Source organism: Sus scrofa, chromosome 13 (assembly GCF_054392235.1).
Source record: "Sus scrofa isolate SSC_HxYL_T2T_F1_AM1 chromosome 13, Sscrofa_HxYL_maternal_Yorkshire_Landrace_v2.0, whole genome shotgun sequence".
In the NCBI taxonomy this organism is placed as follows: domain Eukaryota; kingdom Metazoa; phylum Chordata; class Mammalia; order Artiodactyla; family Suidae; genus Sus; species Sus scrofa.
In genome coordinates this window covers 103,770,642-103,795,826 of record NC_139395.1, presented here as the reverse complement: position 1 = coordinate 103,795,826, position 25,185 = coordinate 103,770,642, and the positions used below count along the sequence as shown (strand labels likewise).

Sequence of the window (25,185 nt, the reverse complement as noted above, 5' to 3'; positions counted from 1 at the left end):
AACAGGACAACTTCATCCCATAAATCTTGCCACCTTACTCATCAATTTGAGGTTCCTTATTGAAACAAGGAAAACATCTTTAATCATGCAAATATTTGGAAATTGCAAGCATGTCTCTACTTGGAATTTGGGAGATAATTAAAATGGACAAGTTATGATTGATTAACTCATGAAGAATGGGCTAGTTAAAAGGCAGTTGGTTCTCTTTCTATCCTTATGTCAACACCTCATCAACAAGAATTAAGAAAATAGCATAACTAGGTTCCAGCTCCTTGCTGAGGGCAATTAATCAGGGCAGAAGAGTAGGGAGGTAAATTGGAGTGGTGCCAATTTACCAATAAATAAATCAACTTATCTTCGTACCTACATTTATCTTAGTTCATTCTTATAGACCATTTTCATATTGTGATTTTTGATTTGTGCATTAATGATGGATTTTGGGGAAAAGTTCCCTAAAAATTAGTTATTTTGAATTAAAGTGAATAAGTGACATTTTTTTTTTCTATTTCCGTATTAACAACTTTATTGGAAACAAACTTAAGAAGATGTACATTTCTACCCTTAATTCATTTTTTTTTTTTCCTTTCTAGGGTTACATCCACAGCATATGGAAGTTCACAGGCCCCAGGGGTCAAATCAGAGCTGCAGCTGCCAGCCTATGCCACAGCCACAGCAATGCAGGATCCTAGCTGTGTTTGCCACCTTCACTACAGCTTACAGCAATCCTAGATCCTTGACCCACTGAGCGAGGCCAGGGATTGAAGCTGCATCTCATGGATAGTAGTTGGGTTCATTACCACCGAGCTACAATGGGAACTCCTCTGCCCTTAATTTAAATATGAGAAATATTTGTTTCATTCTAGTTTGTAAGATAATAGGAAACTATTTTTATCTTAAAATGTTGTAACAAAACATTAAAACTCCTTAAAACCTTTTGAAGAAAGGGCAGGGTTTTAATAAATAAATGTTAATAGTATAACATGCCATATGAGTAGAAAAATAAAAGCACAAAATCAATTCTAAAAAGAAAATGTCAATATTCTCTGACAACTTGTTTACTCTTTACCTGATATGATCTTCGAAAAGGTCCATTTTCTATTTTGCATGGCTCCAGTGCAATTTCAATTTATTCTTGAAATTAATTTGGAAGGGCAACCTCCAGGCACACAGATAATGCAGCTGATGCTGTCATTTGGCAGTGTGGTTCTAACTACCAGACTGTTTTTTTCTGTTCCCAAATTCTAAGTCATTGAGACTCTTGTGTTTTTTTTCTATTAGATCACTATGAGTTAATTTTATAGGTGAATCCCATGAGGACTACTCAGGTTGACACTTGAGATTGATAGGTGGATGACAGGTTCTCCTGGAGTCATTTGAAAAAGTTTACTTTTGAATTCTCAGAAAGATGGTCGGTACATTAGCACTTGGATTTTCACCCTTTAGCAGTGGTATATATTTTAATGCTGGAATGTTTTATAGTCCTTTTGGAGGACTAGACATTATATCACCATATTTTTAAATAATAAAATTCTTCCGAAGAACTCTGAGAATAGCTGAATTGACACCTTTTTTGAGATTTGAAAGAAGATTCCAGAATCTTTGTTTTTTTTTTCTTTCAAACTGAGAGTTTTTTTGGCCTCCGAATGCAAGCAGGGTTGAGCTTGTTTCACAATTAATGACCTAATTTTGTAGCACTGCATGCTGCTTCCCAACATTGATCTGACTCTGAGGCAAGTCTGTTAAACATGATGTCAGCAGGAATTATTTTGACAGCTGCCAAAAGCTGTAACATAAGGTTCAAAAAGTTTTCATTTTAGGGTGTAGTGGTCTAGAATATTGGTCTGATGTATACATACTAATGGGTAGTCAAAGACAGTAGCACAGTATTTAAGAGAAGAACCCACAAGGAAAAGTGATCCCATTTATGGAACATTGGGAGGTGAGGCCGAAACACAAAATATCCCCCTTAATTTTAAATTAAACAGAAGAATCAAAGCACATTCTTCTTTTTTATGGTCTCTAGTATTGCCTTACTGCCATGAGAAGTGATTCCAAGCCACATGGAATGCCATTTCTGATACACAGAGTATTGGCTGTTGACAGGTCCCTTTTAATTTGAGGAAAATGCCTCTGTAGATGGGCAATGGTTTTCATTCTCAGAATTGATGATCCAGCATCAGATTGCATGATAAACTTTCACAAAGCAGGATCTTGTGTTTTCTAGCAGTGTTGGATAAACATTCAGTGTCTGCATTTCAGAGTGGTAACACAAGGATGAATCAAATAGCAAATTAAATTTAGGTATGCCATCTGCTGCCTTTATTTTATGAATTCCAGCCCATAGGACATTGACTGGGCATGAAAGTATAAGCCATTGTCTTTTATTGTTGGGCTTCCTACAAACATTGGACAAATGTTCATCCATACTATTGGTCTTCTTGGAAAGAGTAAAATTCAGCAAAAGTGAATTTTTTTTAGTTGTTGTAAGTTTTTTGTTTTAATAAAAATAAACCACAACAGAAGAAAAAACAGCATGTACTCGTTTCTCCAAGTGCAACATCTCAGCAGGCTTTAGGAACTCATCCACAAGGGGTAAATTGTTTAATGCGTAATTGTAAGCAGAACTGTAAAAAGCCATATTAGGCTTCCATGATTTTATTCTCTTCTTCTGGTAAAAGATCATTACTTCTCCCTGAGCCCCTAATGGTTAAGTCTTTTATAACTTTCCCATTTCCAAGAAAGTTCTTGATTTCTTCTGATGATGACTCTTATACTGTCTTTCCTTCACAGTGGTTTCTTAAGGAATTATATTTTTCCCAATATCTCTGTGGACATCTTATTCTTCTTTCAAGGCTTAAATTAAAAAAAAGACCTCCATTTTAGAGGGACAATAGGTATATTTTCTTTGAGCAGTTTAATGGAAAGTATGAATTTACAGACATGAAATTACAGTTTGGTGCTATCATTTGGAGGAATTTTATCTTTTAATATCTGTTGCCAGTCTGGTTTTTTAGCAGCATTTGCTTAGATGCAGTGGTTACCAGGACCAGTAAGAGCTTGCTTTTCAAGGACTTTTGTAGAGTTTTAGCTAGCACCATAAAATGAGTTCTCTATTTCTGAGGCTAATAAAAGTCTTAATGATATGTGCATCCAACAGATGGGACAGAGGGCTATTTTGGCAGTGGGCAGTTGAAATCTGCCCTCAGTTGTTTGTATAAGGCTCTCACTAAAGTCAATAAAAGGTAATTTTCACACACAATTTAGTTCAGAGTATAAAATGTGGGAAAGAGTGGCTGGTTTAAGTCCAATGGGCATAAGGGTAGCAGTTGGTAAAAGTTTTGTTTGATGGCAAATTCTAAACAACAGACTGACAAGTTGATCAGGAGTAATACAGGATCAAGTCACATATTGTGGACAATGGCAGGGCTTCCAAGGCTGGGAGACAGACATAGCTGAAGTAATTATCCCCAACATCTTTGGCATAAGACTTGATGATTTTTACTTTAAAAAAGCTCTTTCTCTCTTTTTCTATTCCCAGTCTTCTTTCTTTTTTACTCTCTTATTCATACTCATTTTTTTAAAGTCATTCATTTGCTCATTTCTGCTTCTCACTTGTCAATCACATAAAATGTTTACATAAATTAGTACCTCAGTGTGGGAGCATTTTAATGGCATCAAGAAGATTCAGAATATAATGTATATTCTAGCCATACAGAGTCAGGTATGTGGCTCAAATCTGCTGACATGAAAGAGGGACTCCATACATTCTTCCTGGTTATAATAGGGGATACTATGTTTAATGCAGGTATGATTTTAATGGAGATGAGAGTCTGGAGACAGGTTAATAAATCTAAATTATGCATGGAAACTTTGGACTTTGTTCTTTCATGAACTTATTAAGTGAGTTGTTTTAAAGATTTATGCATATTAATAGCTGCATATATTTTAGGAATTAAAAAAAGTCAAGAGTATTTTGGCATGCATTATTTTATCTGATGCTGGTGATATCTGAATATGATTTAAATGTATGCATGGCAGGCATGCAGAACAGATTCATATTCTAGATCTTATTATTGTTCAGGCTTTGAAGGCAGGTTCTGTAAATACTGTGATTATATACCACAAATGCATGACAAATGAAAAATAAGTTTATAGTCATGGAATTAGTGATGCTTTGTAAGACTACTGCAAGGGTTTCTTAATCTTAGCATTATTGACATTTTGGGCTGGATAATTCTTTGTTCAGGGGCTGTCTTGTGCATTTTAGGCTGTTTAGCAGCATCCCTATACTCTACCATTTAGATGCCAATAGTAACCCCCTTGCCTCTTCTGAGTTCTGATAACTAAAAATGTCTTCAGACATTATCCAATGACCTCTTGGGGCTAAACCTCTCCTGTTGAGAACCACTGGTCCATTGATAGAATTAACTTGCTTCCAAGTCAAGCTAAGACTGCTGAACATCAGTAAGACTTACGTGGACCCAACTGGAGAAGCAAATCAAGAAAAGGTATATATGTAGTATGTTTAGATTAGACATTGGTCATGGCTTCTTGATGGCTCCATCAGCATCCCTTAGAACCTATGAAAGCATTAAATTACAAGACAACATCAGTGACAATGAAGTGCTTACATGTCAACATGAAAATGATGCCTGCTCCAGTAGATTATTCTCCGAAACTATGCAGAACATAGAGGTTGGTGGTCCTGTAAGCAGCTGTGGTTTTGTGAGCTGAAGTGGAACAACTGTACCCAAGGCAAAAGAAATCTTGAAGCATGGCCTGAGAAGCGGAAACTGAGTTGTGACAAGCTGGAAAGCAATAGCAATTGCCTACAAAGACAGTGGCAGTTACTGAGCAGGAAGATTTTCTTGACTAGAGGTAACTTGATTTCTTCAAAGTTCCTTGGCATTTGTTCCTTCTGAACATCTGCAAGTACTTTCCGGTCCCCCAGGGAAAGTTTTCCTCATAGTCCAGCTGGGCCTGGAGACCGTGATGGCAGTAAATGGACCGATGCTTTCTTACTTTTCTTCATGTTTCTTAGGCTTGATTCCCTTTACTAGTTCCAGGTGAAGATGAGTTGGGGCGGGGCAACTAGCAGCTGTATACTTACTTCTGTCTTCTATTTTAGTTGTGACACTACCTCTCCAAAGTGAAGTAAAAAAGAGGTGTTTGTTTCTTGCTAATTCTTGTCTCGTTGTGATCCAATCGAATAGTTTTTTCTATCCTTGACATTTTTCAGTAGACCATGGGATATTCTGGAGTTTGGCCTGCCTAATACTGTAGGTAAAAATGTGTGCAAGCACCAGATGTACTTCCTCATTTATGTGTTTTAAAATTTTACATTTAACACATTCTTAAAGGAATATGTTTTAAAGCTATATTCTATGTATTTAGAATTCTAAAAAGCCAGTGTAATTTTCTGATTTCTAAGTTATAGAATTCTTAAAAATTTGTAGCTGCTTACCAGGTAATTTAAAGGGGGCATCCTTTCAAGACTAAAGTGAATGGTAAATCTTCATTTGAAATGTGACAGCTTCAATGAGAGTTTGAGTGTGGATGCTGAGTTCACTGCAGAGGTAGGGATTGTGGATGATTGTTGAGAAAGCTTGTTTAATTGCTCAGGCCTTTTTGATGATAGGCTGTTTCAAGTTGTTTTTGGTCCTTCCAGGTACCATCATTGCCCAAACACCAGGCATTTTTAAACATCTGTTCCTTTGCTTGTGATTTGCCTGCTGGTGGGAATAGCTTCCTTTGTGAAGTCTAGCTGAGAAAATTCTTCGCCTCCTTCCCACAGTTCATTGAATCCAAGGCATGGTGTCACCTTCTCCATTTTAGTGTGTCTCTGCTGTGATTCTTAATAATGAATAGCATATCATAATCAAATTGGTGACTTTTTTTTGTCCTTTTGTCTTTTTAAGGCCACACCTGCAGCATATGGAGGTTCTGCAGGCTAGGGGTCAAATTGGAGCTGCAGCTGCTGGCCTACACCACGGCCACAGCAACGCAGGATCCAAGCCACATCTGTGAACTATATCACAGCTCACAGCAATGACAGATCCTTAACCCGCTGAGTGAGGCCAGGGATCAAATCCACATCCTCATGGATACTAGTTGGGTCCATTAACCACTGAGCCATGGCAGGAACTCCAGACTTGCCTTTTAGGCTGCACCCACAGCATATGGAGGTTCGTTCCCAGGCTAGGGGTCTAATCAGAGTTGCAGCTGCCGGCCTACACCACAGCCAACACTCAATCCAAGCCTTGTCTGCAACCCACACCACAGCTCATGGCAATGCTGGATGCTTAACCCACAAGTGAGGCCAGGGATTGAACCTGCAACCTCATGGTTCCTAGTCAGATTCTTTTCCGCTGCACCATGGTGGGAACTCCCAGACTCTTTTTTTCTTAATGGTATATAAAGTAGTGGTTTATTTTGTAATTGATAGCAATTTAGATTTGATGAAATACAGTATAGGAATCTGCACTGTTGATATGTTATTTAAGTAGAAATGTGCAGTAGGGAGTTGGAAGTGATTGTCTGGGTTTTTGGAAAGGTGAAGTTACAAAATATATTCATCCATCCCAACATTCCCCAAAGTCTCAGTCCTTAGAGATTCAACTCTAAGGCCTAAAGCACATTCCTGTGAGGCCATATAAAGTGAGGAACCAATGATGATGTAAACTTACAGAGCTATGTAACTGTCACTGAAATCCAATTTTAGAACCTTTCTGTCACCCCAAATAAATCTCTCAGAACCCTGTGCAGTTAATCACTGCTCCTATCCTTAGCTCCAAACAGTCATTGATCTGCTATTTCCGATGATTTTTTTTCCTGGGCATTTTATACAAGTGGAATGATATAATAAGTGGTCTTTTGCACCTGGATTATTTCATTTAGCATAATTTTTTTTGAGGTCCATGCTATAATATTTTTCAGTAGTTCATTCCTTTTTATTGTTGGATAATATTTCATTGTCTGGATGGAGCACATTTTATTTATCCAATTACTAGTTCATGGATGTTTGGATTGTTTCTACTTTTTGCTTATTATGAATAATGCTACTAAGAACGTTAACATATAAGCCTTTTTGTGGATACATGTTTTCATTTCTCTTGAGTAGATACAGAATAATTTCTTGATCCATCATGGGTGCTTGTCTCAAGAGCGGAATGTTCTATAGACATTTTTGTAATTTTCTTTTTCACATGGGTTGTATTGAAACCTTGTTATATACCTAAAAATTAAAATACTAATGAGTATGTGAATATAAGAAGTGCAGCTAAAAGGCTGTTAAAATTTACTTGGCATCTGGTACAATTTACTGTCATTCACTAGTAACTACCTCCAGTCTTCCTGTCTGGAATAAAAATGACATATACATTATATTTACTACTCTGCTAATACCACCAAAAAGCCTAGCAATTGTCATTTCCAGACTGCTCTGTAGTGATGTAGCAATCTAATTCTCCAAAACTATGTCCTTGAATGTATCATTTCATCTCCTCCTTTTTGTCCTTTTATGGTTGAAGGATATTTCACATTTGAAAACTGGAATGTAGTTTGATTCTTAAAAAGCCAAGAGAAAAAAAAAGTAATTTGTTTTAACATCTTTTCAAATCCAGGACAACATGCAGGATAGTTTATTCATTTGCCAGAGAAGTGAAGAGTTTGGAAAATTTCCTGCACCTTGATTTGCTCTGTTCCTTGGCTTCTTACAACTGCAGAGCAATTTAGAGTCCAATTCTGCATTTGCACATTTTTTGATGGTGTGAATAGGGAAAGTGTGATGATGATGATGAATGTTAAAATAACATTAACAATAACACTTCTCAGGGCATTTCTGCTGGTGGTGATAGATTGAGACATAATATGGTCTTCATTCATTTATTCATCTATCTATTCACAAAACTAGTCTCTTATTATTGCTAAAGATTTTTATATGGTATCATTCATATGCTTGACACTGAGCTAGGCACCCCGATTACAACTGTGAACAGCAGTTTAAATTGTACATAGTAAAAGAAAGAAGGTATTTAGCAGATGATTTTCTCAACTAATTTAAAAAAAGGAGTTAATTTTCTTTGGAAGAAGAAATTTTGCAACTTTTGAACTTGATTTAAAGATGTTTGGGGCGTCTCTTCAGTATTTTGATGTGATACCTTGGTCAGCATTTTTTTCTGAATCCCTATGGGTTTGGAATTGAGCAGCTTCCAATATCTAGAAAAACATGACCAAGGTTAAGAAGAATCATTCTCTAAAGTGAAAATTCCAAGACCTCCAAGATGAGGTCTTCTGAACCCTACATGTTTTGCTGAAACCTAAGGAGATAGATAAAATATTGTTCAAAATAAAAACAAGATTAATTACAAGCATTTCATACAGAAGATAAATATTGTGCTGTATTCTATTGTAAAATCTTGTACAGCATGCTTAATCTTTGCTCCAGTTGAATATGACATAATAAATCCTTAATTAAAAATGACTGCTTTCATCCATGAAGATGCGGGTTCGATCCCTGGCCTCGCTCAGTGGGTTAAGGATCTGGCATTGCTGTGAGCTGTGGTGTAGGTCACAGACATGGCTCAGATCCTGAGTTGCTGTGGCTCTGGGGTAGGCCGGTGGTTATAGCTCCAATTTGACCCCTAGCCTGGGAACCTCCATATGCCGCAGATGACTCCCTAAAAGACAAAAAAAAAAAAAAAAAAAAAAAAAAAGACTGCTTTCTTGGGTCTCAGATTCATTTCCAGATGCAGCATGACTTAATTTTTAAATTCACACTTTTCTGCATCAAAATGAGCACTCATCAGATGTTAGGATGACTCAACAGAAAACGCTATGCTAAGTTTTGGGAAGAAAGTCTGGAAACTAGTGATGCTATCATTAAGAGAACAGAAATTTTAAACATAGGTATATTTCAGGTTACACTTCAAACTTATTAAATTTGAATTCACAAGGACATGGAGTTGTCTAAAGACAGTCTTACCATATACTACATTTTCCAAAATTTGGACATCCATAGCACTAGTTAAGCCATACCAGGGTCACTCTTGTTTCTTTCTAGACTTTTCTTATATAACAGACAAAACATTGAGTTCCAGTACTGTGATATTGTGATATAGAATAAGATATATATATTTGGTCTTTCTCCCTAACAAATTAATTGAAATCAAAGACGGGTTCATGGGAACCTCTGATCTATAGCTGGTTGGTAAGAAACACAGATAACAACCTGACCTTGTGTGGCATCTGGGGCAGTGTGTGGGTGGAGGGGTGGGGGGGCAAGCCTTGTGGAACTGAACCCTTAACCTGATCTGATGCTGGCTCAAGGTAGATAGTGTTAAATCAAGTTAAATTGTAGAACCCCCAGCCAGTGTCATAGGAAATTGCTTGGTGTTATTAAAAATATACACAAACCAAGTATCAGCCAATGCCAGATTAGTAATTGCACTCTAAAGATTCTCTATTTGTTAGTGCAATAGCTTTTAAATAGAAAAAAACTAATTGGTTTTGAAATATCAGAGTAGGAATATAACTATGTCTATTGTCTGCTGGATTAGACTCAGAGATGTTCTGAGTTCCATAAATATGCCTTCACTACCACAGGCACACTGGTGAAAGAGGATTTTGAATACCAAAGGAAACAGGCTAGAAGGAACACTTGGCCTCCTGTTTTTTCTTGGTGCTTTGCATATGCTGATGGTGGCCAGGTGGAGGATTTGGCTAGCCCAGCTAATTGCTTCTATCTGGAGGAATAAGCGAACAGTGCGTAACAGTGCACTACCCCTAGATACAAATTAAATAGCACTAAAGTGCACTTAGAAGAAATTAGCAAAGCTCCAGAATGGAAAGTGACTTTAAAAAATTCATTCTCTTTTTATTTCAATTTTACGATTAGTGGGAAATGAATAAATGAAAAGACCAAGTAGAGAGAGAGGAAATAGTAAGGGATTGTTACCAGAACACAGAGCTTTTATAGATATTGTATTTGAATGGGCTGAATAAAGGAGATGGGCTTTTAATCATTCCCCTAATTTTAAAGATCACTATTATTTAAAAAAAAATTATTTTGGCAGAAATCACAAAATTTTTATTTATTCTCCCTAATAGAAGCAACACTATAACTGTCCCCTCTCTCTCCAGGTAGATACAACTTTTCTTTATGTTGTATCAAAGCAGATGACATAGTCCTAGGCATAATATGAACTGCTAACTTCAAGTTAAAATTATACTTCTAACAACTTTGTTGTGAAAAAAAATGGCACAGCATTGGCACACCTTTGGTATATAGTTCACAAAATATAAGAACAAAAAGATTCCTGGAGTTCCCGTCGTGGTTCAGTGGTTAATGAAACTGACTAGTATCCATCAGGACTTGGGTTCTATCCCTGGCCTTGCTCAGTGGGTTAAGGATCAGGCATTGCTGTGAGCTGTGGCATAGGCTGCGGATGCGGCTCAGATCCAGCATTGCTGTAGCTGTGGAATAGACCAGCTTCTACAACTCTGATTCAACCGCTAGCCTGAGAACCTCCATATGCCGTGAGTGTGGCCCTAAAAATCCAAAAAAAAAAAAAAAAAAAAGGATTCCTAAGCAGGTAAAAGATATTCCACAGTATACACAATTCAATTGCGTTCCCTTTTCATAGTTTGAAATATTATCTGGTCTGTTTCTGCTCTGTTGGATGGATCAGTTAAAGATCATAACTCTTTTATTTATTGAGAGCTTACTCTGTGCCAGGCTCAGTACTAACATCAAGGTTTGTCCTTTTTTTTTTTTTTTTTTTTTCCTGCACCCCGCAGCATGCGGAAGTTCCCAGGCCAGGGATCAAACCCATGCCACAGCAGTGACAAGCTGGATCCTTAACTGCTAGGTCACCAGGGAACTTCTGAACTTCTGAATTGTCTATCTTAATTTTCATATTTGTTCTGTGAATTGTGCCTGTATTGTATTAGAAGGAACTGGGACTTAGAAAAAAGTAACTGCTCTAGGTTACGCAATTGGTCAGAGAGCCAAGAACTGAATGAGAGACATCATGTTTACTTATTGAAATAGCAAGTAGGGAGACTGATGTAGTCTGCGGAGGGATCAGTCATCTGAAAAAGAAAGTGTGAATTTCACACAGATGCTTCTACCTGCCTCTTGATAGCATCTTCTTAATGATGAGTTAAGAACAAAATAACACAAAAAACTTTATGTCAGAGTATTAATGAAATAATTGGAATAAGCTGGACAGCATAGTATTAAGTACTTTCCACCAATTGGCATTATTATAAATTATCACTATTTTTTTCAGACAGTTTTCTGCCCAGGTGGCTGAGTTTTGGTGGTTTGCAAAATTAGTTCAAATGGTCTCACACAAAATTATGTTAAATGTTGTTACATGTGTTTTCCTGGAATGAAATATTTAACATTTAATAAATTCTCTTTCCTCACTGGCAAGTCTAATCTATCTGGCACAATTTGAAAATAAATTTCGTTTATGAGTCTCTTGTTTTCCTATTGTTTCCATATTTACTCAGTATTTTTTAGTAACTATTTGCTGGGGAATTTAACAGTCTTCTGGATTTACTCAGTCATGCCCGGAAGGCCATCCAGAGAATTCAGTGGCCTGAAAGAGAATACTCACATAAGATACTTCTAGAATATTATTTGAGGAGGAGAATGATGTGTGTGTGTGTGAAGTGTTGCTACACTTTTGAGTGTTGTGTATTTGAGGTATGTGGATAACGATTTTAAATACTTAAGTTTCCTTACAATCTTCTTGATTATCCAGAAATATTTTTAGGGTTTTTTTAAACACTGATTTCTATTACAATATGGGATTGATTACTATAACCTTAATTTCTATAGGAAGAACTTGATATTTAAGTGATAAAAATTAAGTCAAAATGTTCTTTGGAGATTGGATGACTTTACTTATCGTACATTGACCTAAAGTTAGCAAACAGTTGCCCATTTTCATTCTGAGCTGTGGAAGGGGTTTTCTTTCTACTTGTGATAGAGAGGCCTGGCCTGGAGCAAACTTCACCCATCTCATACCTTGGCTGCATTTCATGGTGCATTTCCCTCTTTTACCCAAACCTCCCCTGTTTGCCATGGACAGGGGTCTGTCCTAAATGGCCTGCTTATGTGCTCAGTGTGTCAAGGAGGGGATTCTGGAAATGAGAAAAGAGAATGAAGTGAAGGAAAAGAATGGGAAGAAGAATTAAGGAAAGAGTGAAGGGAAGATAGATACAGAGAATAAATAGAAACTCCAGGAAAAAGGGACAGGGAAGGGGATTAAGAGATTTGAGATAACTCTGAGGAGAGGGAGGAATATGGAGCAGCAGAGAAGACTCTCTTTCCTGTACTTTTCTTCTTTTAGAACAGAGTTCTCAGCATGAGATCCATAGAGAAAAACCAGGGGGTTTGTGAGTTGGGATTTGAAAAACTTCATGTTTATTCTCTCTCACTCCTAACTGAAAGTTGGCATTTCCAACTATGAGTTTAATCCACAAACCTCTTTCATGTTAGTAACACCCATGACTTTGTCTTTAATAGAAATAACAAATGTTTTTATATCACAGTGTAATCGTTGCAGATATCTTGAAATATTACTTATCCTCCCAACCACTTTGAAATTATGGTCATTACTAGGCTTGCCAATAGATCTTCTTATTCAATGCTTTAATAAAAAAGCACATGTCCTATATCATACGTTTGGTTTTGAAATATTTTATAACTACTTCAATATAATCAGTTTACTTTTCAATACTATGAATTTTATTTTGTGCGTTTAAAAATATTGTTCTGAGAAGGTATCCAAGGGCATCACCAGATACTAAATGGGTGGGTCTATGGCGCAAAAGGTTAACATCCTCTGCTGGATGGCAAAGCTTCTCATGCGAATAGCTTACAGTCTATCTGAGATATCAGTCCTCAGGGTGGCAGTTTGCTGCTGGAGCCACCCCAGGCAGGTTGCCTGATCTCAGACAGCCTTGTCTGTATAAACATTACCTTTATGTGTTGTCTGATGTGAGAAAGGTTGGGAACACTCTTTAAGTCACTAGTGATTGGACCCTTTTAATGTTGGTTTTCCAAGGACAACATACTTTTTTCAAATTATCTCCTGCATAGTGTTACTATCTTTATTTCAGGGAGAATGAGGATTTATTACTGGGGGAGGGAACAAAAGTTTGGAGCAACAAGAAACTCTGTGATCAAGGGAGCTCAAGAGTTCCTGGGAGAAAGCCCCTCAGACAAGAATAAGATCACTCACAAGGGAAAGTGGAGGCCCAAGAAAGGGACCCCTTTTGTCTTCTTTTGTGGAATAGGGGAAGGTGGTACATGGATTCTTCCTAAGAAATGTACCTCCCCTGTGTTCCACAGACTCTTCTATTTGGGCATAAAGTTCAGCTGACTTTGACCTTGCCTACATTCATATCTGACCTACAGCATTTTTAAATCCTTAAGTTTCATCTCAAAGAGTGTAATGTTAACAGTGTCTTTAAATATGGGTTGGTGTGTGTAAAAGGGTTGATTTATTAATGCCCAAAACGTGAGAGTTTGACTCATGCTTTTCCTTCATGTAGTGATTTTCCCCCTTTTATGTTATATAGAAAGTCAAATTTTAATAAATCCAGAGTCTCATTCCATATGTCATTTGGTAGTCTCCAATCTAGAGTCTGTATACATGCCAATTTCTCCTCAGTTTTTGAACAATAAAATTGTTAGAATAAAGGGCATTTTAGTTGATGGAATTGATGGTTCTTTTTATAGGCTCTCGAAGTTTTCTCTTTGTCCCTTGGTGTCTGAATCCCCAACTTTGTATTAAAAGGCTTTAAAGAAAGTGGAATCCTTTTCTTTTTAAACTGTGACAGATAACAATGGTCCAGGGACCATACAGAAAGTATTGCACACAGATGAGCAGTACTGAAGTGTAGAATAATATCACTAACTGGCCATAGATGACATATTCCGTTTCTTGGTAACCAGGAGACTGAAAATCATTTGATTTTCTTTATCTAGGCCACAGCTGTCTTGGGCCTGATTCCAATCATTTTGATCTGGTGAGGATTCTTGTTGGCAACATAAATGCAGTTGAGGAGGGGCTGTAATGACATGGTAGTGACAGATGAAATGCATCTCCTCATTTTGATCTAGGTGTTCTCAGTAGTATTACTGGAGACCATATGCTTATTCCTCCTTCACTTCTAGGAGATTTTTAGAGACAAAAAGGTATTTTTTTTCTCCATTAAACTCTGGACAAAGAGCAGTTGTGAAGCAGTGTTGGTTAATCCATCATATTATATGGTATAACAATATAAAAAGAAAAATACAAAGTACCCTAATGTCCCCATTTCGTCTCTAAGGAATTCATTCATCTGGAGAGGCAGCATCATAGCAGATTTGTTAGCCTAATTATGGTGTATTTCCCTTTAACCATTTTTATGTAATAATTGATCAAAAATCTTCATAACTGGCTTCCGAGAGCAATTCATTAGTTCAGTAAAACAATATGAGTAATAGTTGGAATATGCTTGCTTCACAATCATTTTTTTTAGGAAAAAAAAGAACAGCAGCTGTAGTTCAGCATAGATGGCCATCAGAAACAGCTGATTTATCAAAATGAATTGATCTTGGCAGTTTCCATTCTTGGGCTTAGATGGTGAAACAAAATTAGAATTCAGTGCTGCTAACATAGCCAGAACGAAATAATGTTGGCTCATTTTCCATTAACATTATGGGTTATACCATGGACAGATAGAAAATTCAGAATTTATCCAGTCCTGTAGATTAAGCCCCTCATATAAGAGATCAATAAGTGGAGTAAAAACATTCCCTGCTCTCCCTCCATAGGAAAATAGCATGCCAATACCTCTTTTAAACCTGGACCGAGTATCTTATCCTAAAGCACAGAGCACCAGTGGTAATATAACACATTCTGGCATACTAGGGAAATAGTGGACTACTGAGAGTTAAAGGTGAGCTTGCAAAATGATGCTACCTCACCACCTGCAATAAAATGGTTATCACTCTTACTTCCATAGAGTTGCACTTTAGGAAAATCCTCAATCAGTGTACATGATCCTGATTTTTAACCATAGATCATAACTCTGCACAACTGCATACATTCAAAACTTCTCTTCCAACCTATACTCTCTTAAAAACTGTGACTTAATTCATTTGGTTTAGCAGCTGCCTCCTTACAGCACATGCCTCCCAGATACACAGATTACATCGATAACTGGCCATCTGTGCTCTACAGTCACCCACACCAGCTCCAAATCTTTCTGGCTTCTCTTTCCAAGCTCTCAGTGGGATACTTGACCCTCAGGTACTGGGAAGCAGTCAGAGATGCAAAGAGCTTTGGATCTTACATACAGGGGATGAAGAGCTGAATGATTCCATGAAAGTGGCCTGTATATGACTGTGTCCATTTTTTTTTTTAATGCAGAGAGATTCTGCAAATACCTAAAGCTTATTTTCCTGTTACCTACCTTGTCTGGCCTAAGAGGAAGTGGATTTTCCAGGCCAGTGCTCATTTGTTGTTGTCACTAAGCTTTTAAGGTTCACTCACACTGCCAGGAAGAATGCTTGGCTGAATATATTATCAGTTTCCAACATTTTCTCATTCTGCAGGCTTTGTGGTCTGCCTGGCTATGTCACCTTGGGTGCCAAGTCTGTTCTGTGGGGATCAATTGGGAAGCTCAGCAGAGAAACAATGAACTCACTCAGTACCAGAAAAGTCATGGTCAGAGGGCTGAGGGAAAACAAACCAAATCCCCAAATCCCACAGTGAAAAGTCTTTAGTTTGCTGCTGAAGGCAGGAGTAAAAAGGCCATGCTTCAACTCTGCTTAGAGGAGAGGAGAGTTGAAAGGAATTTGTTGAAGGTCCAGGTCTTTCCGTTGCTCTAGGCCATGCCTTGGAATCCATTCTACTCTAGGTTAGACAACATTAACTCCCAAGAGCTGCCAAGATTTTATGATCACATGTGTTTGTGAACTACAGTGCAATGGAAATAAATTTGTATCTGGAATAAACAGGGCAAAGACCAGAGATTTGATTCCTATGCTGTTACTTTTCTTTCTTTGAGAAATAGCCATTATTGTACCCTTCTGTGTGCAGAAGGTAGTCCGATCAAACAAATAATTATAGGGACTAAGAGCCTAGGATTGGAGTCACGGCCTACCTCCAGAGCTAATCTGGGTTTTCAACTCTGTGTCCATGTTCTTAGGATAAGTGGTAAACAAGGATTGATGGTTCCTGAGCAGTGGGGAAGTCCTCTCCTTAAAGGTATTCACATCATATGAGTACTTTCAGTATTTCATCCAAATCCAGTTGACTAGTAGCTCTTGTTGCTGCCTCCTCTCATGCCATCCTCCCAAATTAAAATGTCCTCATAGATGCTATTTTCTGCATATTTAAAGATATCAGTAGTGTCCATCAGAGAAAGGCCAGAGGGAGGTAGCATGGCTTGGGGACAGGGTGCTGAGCTGGGGGCAAGGTGCACTGTGTAGCTGTGCAATGTTAGATGAACCCATGTAACTTTTCTGAAGACAGTGTGCTGTTCTCAGTAATGACAATAAGATCCTATTGTGACCCTAGGTAGAAAAATCAGACAATGCCTAATGTTTTCAGCATACACAATAGGACTACATTAGAGTTTAAATATAAGCTACATGTATTAGTATCGACATGCTATAGATAGAAAAAAAATAGTATATCTTGGAGATATTAAAAAAGTTAAGGTATTTTCCTTCATCCCCTTCCCATTCTATTTCAGTTTATAGCTTTGCTGTTCTCAGGAATTCTAAGGATAATGTTATTTAATATTAGCATAAGCTGGTCATAATCAGATATTTTGTGGTGTAGCTGTCTTTAATTTATGAGAAAGGCTATCCTCAGCAATGTGCTTATAATGTTGCATTCTCTTAGCCTAGGGCTTTTCCTCACCTCGTCTCTCTCCTTTTCCCCAGAGCCCGATGTCAGCAGCAATGAATGCTTAAGTAGGCTCTGTCAGGAAAACTCTTGGTGACCCTGGAAACGGTATTTAACCTTTCCATGGATCAGCATCCAAATTGCAAAGCAAAAATGACAGGAGCTGCCCCTTTCACAAGTCTATGAGTTATAACTAAGAGGGATTGTACAATGCTCTGAAAATCCTAAATGCTACAGACAGGTCTAGTAATGTTAATAATTCACCAGTTTATGCCTGGCGACCATCTCCAGACTGTTAAAGCCCGTTGCTTTGTAGTGCTCCAGGTAATTTCCTATAGGAAAATGGGAAAAACTCAGATGACGAAAACTTTCAATGGTATTAGGTAATTGTTAACAAGAAAATGTGGATTTGGAGAAGTGCATATGAGGCATATCAGTGCTGTAAGAGGGTGTTTCTCCTGTGGTTAAGCCAAGGTCAAAGTCATGAGCTGTTAGTGTGGATCCTTTTACCAGCTATTAGTGTGGATCCTTTTACCAGCACTAAGTTCACAAAAGTCTCTTATAACAAGATTTCTTTCTTTCTCTTTCTTTCTTTCTTTCTTTCTTTCTTTCTTTCTTTCTTTCTTTCTTTCTTTCTTTCTTTTTCTCTTTCTTTCTCTCTCTCTTTCTTTCTTTCTTCTTTTTTTCTTTTTGGAAAAGAAAACAGTTTTGGCATAAGTTATTTGACTGCTATCATGAGGCTTTCTTATTTATGAGAGACATTGACAATCAGCCTCATGGGGTTTATGCAATTTGAGAATATAGCTTTAAAAATCATATTATAGGTGCCAGTACTTAAGATTAATAGAGAGGCCATTTACCTTTTTATTACATGTTTTATTAGCACTTAGCAGCTTGATTTATGGAAGAAAAAACTGAATATAATGTGTCAAAAGAGAAAGACTGCTCTATAAAAATTAACATAAGAAGCTGACACTTACTCCTCAGTTTAAGAAGAGAAAGTTGTAGAAAATTTTCTGCAGAATGTGGCTTTGGGTTCCCTGAGAGGTGATCTCCCAGGAAGGGCTAAAGAAGAATTAAGACAGGACTTCTCTAGGGAGGTGCAAATTGTGGGAAGACCAGAGGGACCATGTTTATTATGGGGTGCGGGAGAAAGTTGGAGACCAGACAGAGGGAACAGCATCTGCATGACCCTAAGGCAAGAAGGAGGTTGGCATGTTCTGGGAGCAGGTAGAAGAGTGATGTGGCTGGGACGTCATTGACAGGATGGAGCATGGCAAAGTGAAGTTTAAGAGATATGCAGTTAAAACCTTTTATTAAAAAGTGTAGTTCGTAAAACTGAACCTTAGTTGTTGATGAATCAAGAGTTATTGTGTCTATAATAAAATTGTGTACATAAATTGTTAACATGGTGATTCTGTTTCTGGGGATTCTATGGACATTATCAAATATATTTAAAGAGGATTATTATAATGTGGGGAACTTATTTTTTTCAGTCACATTTGTTTAGTTTCTATGGATTTATTCTCTATCTGGCTTTCCATAAAACCATGTTTTTGTTTTTTCTCACTTTTTTCTCTATTAACTTGGAAATTTTTAATGCTGTTTCTACTTTGTTACCTTTAAATTTTTATGTGTCTCCTTAAAATCTGAAATTAAGCAGTATATCTCTGTCTTCCTGTGAACCAATGTAAGGTCCTTGTAAATCCTTAACTCTGAAATGTCCCACTCATTTTCTTAGTTTTTGTCCCATATATTAATCCCCATGTTTTAAAGTTATTTGTGTATGAGGTTCCAAATAATTAATTCACTATTAGCTGTGCTTGTTCCACTATTTGACATTTTTATTCTTTTCATATGAAATAATTTCAAACTAGAGAAAACTTGTAAGAACAGGATGAAGAACTTTTTTTCCCAATATTAAAATTTAAAAGTGGCCTATGTGATGTCCTATCATTTCTGATTACTTTAGTGTATAATTCTTACAAACAAGGAAATTCTCCCACAATACCACAGTCATCAAAATCAGGAGATTAACACTGATACATTACCACCATCTAATCAGACTCCATTCAGGTTTTGCCAATTGCCTCAATAATGCCCTTTTTAGTAAAGTGGTTTAGCACAGAATTATGCATTGTGTGTAGTTGTCTCTTTAGTCTCCTTTCGTCTGGAGCAGTTCCTCAGTCTTCCTTGACTTTCACAGTGAAACTTTTGAAGATTCCAGCCCAATTATTTTGTAGAATGTCCCTCAGTTTTCACCTCTGCTATCTCCTTATGGTTATATTCAGATTATGTATTTTGATAGGAGTATCACGGAAGTGATAACATATTCTTTTCATTGCATCCTATCAGGTGGCACATGGTTTGGATTTGTTCCATTACTGGTGATCATAACCATGATTAAAGTGGTATCTGTCAGGACTCTCCACTGTAAAGGTATTTTTTTATTCTTTTGTGATTAATATGGATTTTGTGAAGAAGTTCTTTGAAACCATACATCCCTTTTTTCATTAAACTTTCACTAAGTGGCTTTACCATCCATTGATGTTTCTTGGCTGAATTAATTACTCGTATGATCATCAAACTGAATTTTATCTTCATTCTATATTTATTCACTGGAAGTCTACTGTAAAGGAAAACTTTTCTCCATGCTTAGATACTCACTTATTTGCTTATATCAGTATGGACTCATGAATTTCTGTTTTGTTTAATATACTTAAGTATGTTTCAATAATTATTTATTTTGATTCTCAAATTGTCAAAGACTTGGCTAGGAACTCCTTTACACCGATGTCTGTGTCTTTGTTATTTTATTTATTTATTTATTTATTTATTTTGTCTTTTTGGGGCTGCACCTGCAGCATACGGAGGTTCCCAGGCTAGGTGTCAAATTGGAGCTGTAGCTGCTGGCCTACACCACAGCCATAGCAACGTGGAATCTGAGCCATGTCTATGGCCTACACCACAGCTTATGACAATATTGGATCCTTAATCCACTGAGCGAGGCCAGGGATCAAACCTGTATCATCATGGATACTAGTCAGATTTGTTTCCGCTGAGCCACAACAGGAACTCCCTGTGTCTTTGTTATTTACCAGTGGTTCTTTGATTTCTTAATTTTTTAATTTAATTTCTTAATTTAATTCTTTGATTTTCTTAATTTCTGGCCCAAAGATATTCCAGGATCACCTCTACTTTCTTTGGCACAGCTCAGGAAGCCTTTCTTCAAGGAGACTTGTAGGTTTAGTAGAAAGTGATTATTTAGAAATTAAGATCTAAATGTTAGGTATAATCATTGCTGTTACATCCTATCACTGTCATCTCTCTCCTTCTGTGAGTATTTCATAAATATATAAATATATACATACTTTAATATTTACTTCTAATACAATTTATATTGACACCGTGAGTCCCACTAATGTCAATTCCAATCCATTTTATTTTTTTAACTTTATGTATTTTTTATTCCTTGCTCCCACATGAGGAAACTGACTTCCATTACCTCAAAATATTTATTGCATCAGTCCTACCTGTATGTGGGCCGTTTCTCATTGCATCTGTGTTCCCCACTCATTGACCTTGCACAGACACCCATCGTTCTCAGCTCCAGTGAATGACTTTTGAGTTGAAACACTTCAATCTAAAAAATTACATTGATTGTATATTTTTATTTATAGAATTAAAAAAACTACCTTCACACCTAATCCTGTGTTCCCAACATTGAATTTCTGTTCTTTTCAATATTTCTTTGATCATTTGAAACTTACTTTCATTTTTGAGAGGCAACTTTATTTTGGACTGCTCTATTATGTTCAGTTTTTAGGACTCAAATGATTCCATTAGTTGTATCTACTCACTCTGCATTAGTGTAGCTCGATTTTGTGGAGGGCTTATAATTTTTCACTGTGAGCCACAACAGGAACTTTTCATTTCAGTAGGGGTTGTTTACCACAGAAGTCCCAGTGTCCTGGGTTGTGGAACTATCTCTGTGGAGTCATTCCTGTGGAATGATTTTGTATTTGCCTCTTCCAAGGATTTATGAGTTTTACTGGTTTGGACAGACTGTTCTATTAGTTTCTCATGTTGGGATTTCCATACTCAGAGAATGTGACCCTCTTACCCATGGCACAAGTTTGGAGCTCTGCTCTCCTACGGGTGATTCTTTTTCAACCTTATCCCTGTGTACGTGACCGGCTTCTTTATAACTTACCAAGGCTGGCAAGCAGAGCTTGCAGAATAGAATGCACAGTCCTTCACAGTTCCCTGTTTTATGCAAAGTTTAGTTCTGACTCTCATGGGTGTGACTTCTCCTATTTCCTAACCGTTAAATTGCAGCCTCCAGCCACTATGGCCTTTCTGATTCTAATACTCCTGGTGAGTGGTTCATATCCTACTTATCCTTAAGACTTAATTTTCTCTTACTTGACTATATATTAAAATAGTTTTTTATTTTGCTAAAACACACCTTGGTGTATATTTTAATGTTTTGTCTAGAGAAGTTTATATTGTTTCTAGTAATAAAATATTAATAGAAATATTTTATAATATTTATACTATGTATGTATTACATTTCTAGTATGTATTACAATAATAAGTACAAATTATTTAATTAGTACAAATTACTTAAATGTTTAACAGGAGTTAAAACTGCTGGAATAAATTATAATGTAGTTGTAAGATGGAGTAATATGTAACTATTACCAATAATGTGACTGAAATATAAGTAAGTAGATAGGAAATGCTTGTAATAGAATATTATGTTAGAAAGCATGATGCAAAATTATAGGATGTTTATTATGTAAAAAAATGTGTAAGAAAAATTCTTTAAGAATATATTAGAATATTAGGAGTAACTATCTCTGGTTTGTGGGATTATTATTTAATTAGTGTTATTTCCCATAGAGATAACAGAAAGGTAACTTTGACAAACATTCCTAAACCATAGAATTTCCCAAATAATAATAATAACAATATATTTTGACTGGCTGTACCTTAAAAATAAAAATAGTTTCTAGGAGGTTTGATCCTAAGATTTTCCCTATGTTTAGTATCTAATGAAAAGATTTGAAAGTGAAAAAGCTACTTTGATTTCAGACCATTGTGAGCATTCTCAAAGGGATTTTGTCACTTGAATTTGAATTCAATATTAAGAAGAAACACTCCTTATATGACTAAATTAATTTTATAAAATTTTGTAACTTAGCCAATCTTTGTTTTCCTTACTGTACCAAGTACTACATTTTGAATTTTAATCTCACTGAAATACTACTAATTATTGCTTTGTGGAATAGCATGTATTTGTATTAAAGCAGATTTTTATAGTCAGCAATAAACTTATGCATTTAAAAAATCAGCTGTGTAAATAAAATCCAAATAACTGTTTCTGTTTGGTTATTGCATTTTAGAGTACACTGAAGAGAATGCAGTTTTGAGTTGTATATCTTTAAGAAAAGTAACTGAACCAAACCAAACCAAAATGTTTATTTACTTTCTTGTGGTATTCTAGACGCAGACTTCATGACAGTTGTTGTTTCAGACACTTTACCATCATCAGAGCATTTAATGTATTTCTTTGCCTGTTTAACTCTTGACCATATTATCTTGCCTAGAAATGCTCACAACTGTAACTCATGTTTCTAATCATTGTGTTCTTTTGAATTGACTACATCTCTGTAACCATTTTGACTGTTTCTTTCAGTGAATTTTTTCTTTTCTGTTTCAAATCATTCTTCTCATCAACATTCTCTGTCCATATTCATTGCTTCATAATCTCTTTTGGTGCTATCCCTTTTTTTTGTGCATAGAAAATGATACTATTTTTTACACACAGGAGTAAAAGGCAAGGTTGCTTGCTTTCGTGTAGTCTGAGGCTGAGAGAGTATTATCTCAGATGACGTGTTTCCTATTAGCATACCTGTGTTCTTGGCAGTAGTCTGCTGATTGCCTCTATTTCATTGGGATTTTGTGTATGGGGTCTCAAAGTTCTGATATGCTTCAGCCATTTTTGCACTTATTAAAACTTTAAAACTTTTGAATGAGGGAACCAACACTTGACATCAATGAAATTATTTGATTAAGTAAGCAAACCCTCAAATGCATATAGATCTTAGGAATGGTCACCATCTATGTTGTCCTTAAATCTTCATCAACATTTTTAAGTGAATGGGTGTGGCTTTCCTGGAATCACTGGGTGATTACAAGTCGGTTGCTTTGAGTGATTAAAGGAAAAATATTGTAGCTGAATCTTGAGATCTTGAGGAAATTTACTTAAATTTTTATAAACAAGCAAACATATTAGATGCTGGTTTTATCACCCCCCCACTTCTCCCCTCCACGATCTTCTCCCCTTCCCCCCCTTCCCTTTTTCTTTTAAAATCTAGTCCTTTGAGCACTTTAAGATTATGAAGAATTTATCACTTATTTTTTATCTTAAATTTAGGAGTAATTTATTTATTTATTTAATAAGGAAAGAACTATGCCAAAGAATAATTTCCAGGGGAAATAATTTCAAAGCCATGCCATTTCAGAAAGAGTTGCTACCTTTTAATCTGGAATTTGTGTGAAAGAAAGAAAAAAATGGCTCATTTAAGGGGAGGCAGGAATGCCATAAGCAATTTACTTTGTGCTAGGTACTACTTCATTCTTCCTAATACATATTAGTTGCTGACATTAATAAACTATGTTTTATTATAAGTAACATTTTTCATTTTTGCCTTTGCTGCAAATAAGCCACAAATAGAACTGATACCCAAGTAAAATTTTGATCTATCTTTAGTTTTCAAATATAATCCTTTATATGGTTATTATATTTTATTTTAAAATTAAAAACATTTATTTATATATTTATTTTTATGTCCAAACCTGTGGCATATGGAAGTTCCCAGGCCAGGGATTGAATCTGAGCCACAACTGGTTGGGTTATTCTGAGACATCAGGTATCTGGTTCAGTGCCTGGCACTTGGCACAGTCTCCATAAATAGTAGCTACTATTATTAGTATTAGCAAAGCCCTGGTTTAAATTCTGGCCTTGCTGCTATGTGATCTTGGGCAAACTTTTTGCTTCCCTGATGAAACTCATGATTCTTGACCATATCTTCCTGAGAAGAATGTTGTGAGGTGAATATTGAGAATCATGGTATTATTGGTCACATCCATCTCAAGCAGTGGTCAAGAGCACCGCAGATAAAGCTTGGCTCTCTGAATCTGAGCCCTGATGCTCACAGCCTTATGACACTGGACAAGTTGCTTCACCCCTTGAGTCTTGGTTTCCATGTTTTAAAAGAGTGCTTATCCCTTAGGATCATTGCAAGAATTATATAATTTAATATATTAAAGTAGCTGGCACATCATAAATACTTTGTTTTAGTGACACCTGAGTCACCTCCAGAGGAATTATTAATACTGGTGTTGCAATGAATTACGAAGCAGTGTTATTTAGAAGAGGACGTATGGGCTTTAGCATAAGACAGGGTATGGTTCAAGTTTTTACTCTTTCTCAGCTTTTCAGAGACTCAGCCTCTTAAATCACAGCACTATTATTTACCTCTTATGGAAGTCGTGAGGGTTAGGTGACCTCCTGACATTTTATCACAGTAGTAAGAAACTCAGTAGAGGGTAATTCTATTTTCCTGATAATGGAAAAGTGCAATGAGAATAGTAACTCAACTAGGAACTCACAGTGACAGAAGCCGTTTGTAACCCATGATTCATCTTTGAGCTCTTTAAGACTACCCAGGTATGGGCATTTTATTCTTCTACTTTTCAATTTGAATAACCAGGAAGATGCTGGCCTTTGAGTCTCCCCTCTTGCTTTTTTTCTCAAAACAGACAGCTATCATCAGTATTACTAACATTTACTAAGATCCTGACATCTGCCTGTCTCTTTGCCACATATTGCTTCACTCTATCCTTCCAATAATCCTGAGGTTGAAGAGTATCCCTGTTTTACAGATGGTTAAACTGAGGCTCAGAGAGATGAAGTAACTTACTTCATGATTATATAATTCATGAGCAACTAGACAAAGACTTAAATGGCCTAATCTACTGTATCCTGAGTCCTTCCTGTGGGCAAACATGAATTTTTCACTGTACCTACAAGGTGCCTATGTTCATCAGTTGAGCCTTCAATGATAGGAAAATGGAACTCTTGGCATCCAGTCTAGCTTGAAATAGGTGAACCTGTTGTCTACGCTTAGAGTGGGGCAGGGCAAGCTGACTCTTTGCCAGGCAAGAGGACATTTAGCTAAGACAGCAGGTTTGCAGA

The 25,185-nt window shown here is 36.6% G+C and overlaps 1 long non-coding RNA gene across 4 annotated transcripts in view; it reads left to right on the top strand.

Moving 5' to 3' along the window:
* The window catches only part of LOC106505379 (uncharacterized), a 916,097-nt gene that overhangs the window by 112,032 nt on the left and 778,880 nt on the right, over positions 1–25,185 (top strand). The window contains exon 4 of one of the 4 annotated variants that reach the window (XR_014824122.1): positions 19,275–19,358. The exons of the other annotated variants lie outside the window; for them this stretch is intronic. This is a non-coding gene — a long non-coding RNA (uncharacterized LOC106505379). The remainder of the gene's footprint in view (positions 1–19,274; positions 19,359–25,185) is intronic. 4 annotated transcript variants of the gene reach the window in all.